The 1,636-nt window shown below is 49.9% G+C and overlaps 1 protein-coding gene across 1 annotated transcript in view; it reads right to left on the reverse strand.

Annotated features, from left to right (window-relative positions):
* The window catches only part of RAP1GAP2 (RAP1 GTPase activating protein 2), a 327,595-nt gene that overhangs the window by 55,447 nt on the left and 270,512 nt on the right, over positions 1–1,636 (reverse strand). The window lies entirely within an intron of this gene.

Here is a 1,636-nt window from a genome sequence, read left to right on the forward strand (position 1 = left end):
TGTAGTCCCAGCTACTCGGGAGGCTGAGGCAGGAGAATGGCATGAACCCGGGAGGCGGAGCTTGCAGTGAGCTGAGATCTGGCCACTGCACTCCAGCCCAGGCGACAAAGCGAGACTCCGTCTCAAAAAAAAACAAAAAAAAGAAAAAAAAAGAAAATGAAATAAGATGGACCTGGAATCTCAGCACCCCCAACACTACAATCAAGCCAGAAAATGTGTCCAGCCTGGCATGGCAGAAAGGATGCTGGACAAGGGGTCAGGAGCTCCGGGTTCTAGACCTGCTTCTGCCACTAAATCAGCACATGATCATGGACAATTCATTTAGTCTCTCTAGGCCTCCATAAAATAAAGGGACAGAATTTCATATCTCTGAGGACCTTCTGGGCTTTAATATACTGTATTTCACCTATTCTAAGGACCACGTTTTGTTTTGGTTTGAGTCGAGCGTTCACTCTATCATCCACGTTGGAGTGCAATGGTATAATCACAGCTCACTGCAGCCTCAACCTCCTGGGCTCATGTGATCCTCCCCACCTCAGCCTCCCAAGTAGCCGGGACCACAGGAGCACACCACAACAGTTGGCTAATTTTTTGTTTTTTGCGGTTTTTTTGAGACAGAATCTCGCTCTGTCGCCCAGGCTGGAGTGCAGTGGCCGGATCTCGGCTCACCGCAAGCTCCACCTCCCAGGTTCACACCATTCTCCTGCCTCAGCCTCCCGAGTAGCTGGGACTACAGGTGCCCGCCACCACGCCCAGCTAATTTTTTCTATTTTTTAGTAGAGACGGGGTTTCACTGTGTTAGCCAGGATGGTCTCAATCTCCTGACCTCGTGATCCACCCGCCTCAGCCTCCCGAAGTGCTGGGATTACAGGCATGAGCCACTGCGCCTGGCTGCACCCTTGACCTCTTAAGCTCACGTGATCCTTCCATTTCAGCCTTATTAGTTGCTGGGACCACAGGTATGCAACACCACGCCTGGCGTTTTTTTTATTTTTTGTAGAGACAGTATCTGGGAGTCTTGCCATGCTGCCCGGGCTGGTCTTGAACTCCTGGGCTCAAGCAATCCTTCCTCCTTGGCCTCTTAAAGTCCTGGGATTATGGGTGTGAGCCACTGCACTCGGCCTCAGCTTGCTTTTTTTTTTTTTTGGAGACAGAGTCTCTCTCTGTTGCCAAGGCTGGAGTGCAGTGGTGAGATTTCAGCTCACTGCAACCTCTGCCACCCAACTTCAAGCAATTCTCCTGCCTCGGCCTCCCAAGTAGCTAGGATCACAGGCACCCGCCGCCACACCCAGCTAATTTTTGTATTTTTAGTTGAGACGAGGTTTCACCATGCGGCCAGGCTGGTCTCGAACTCTTGGCCTCAAGTGATCTACCTGCCTCTGCCGCCCAAACTGCTGGGATTATAGGCGTGAGCCATTGTGCCCAGCCTCAGCTTGCATTTTGAGGAATGAAAGCTTCCCACCTTCTTGGAGTTTTCATTCTGCTTGAAGACTACCATCAGACTGTCTAAGGCAGGCGGTTCTAAAAAGGGAAGTCTTAAATACATATACAATAAGTTCTACCCTGAAGATTCTGGCTCAGGGATCTAGAATGGATTTTTTTTTTTTTTTTTTTTGAGACAGAGTCTTGCTCTGTC

The sequence above is a fragment of the Mandrillus leucophaeus genome, unplaced genomic scaffold (genome assembly GCF_000951045.1).
Source record: "Mandrillus leucophaeus isolate KB7577 unplaced genomic scaffold, Mleu.le_1.0 Scaffold653, whole genome shotgun sequence".
NCBI lineage: Eukaryota > Metazoa > Chordata > Mammalia > Primates > Cercopithecidae > Mandrillus > Mandrillus leucophaeus.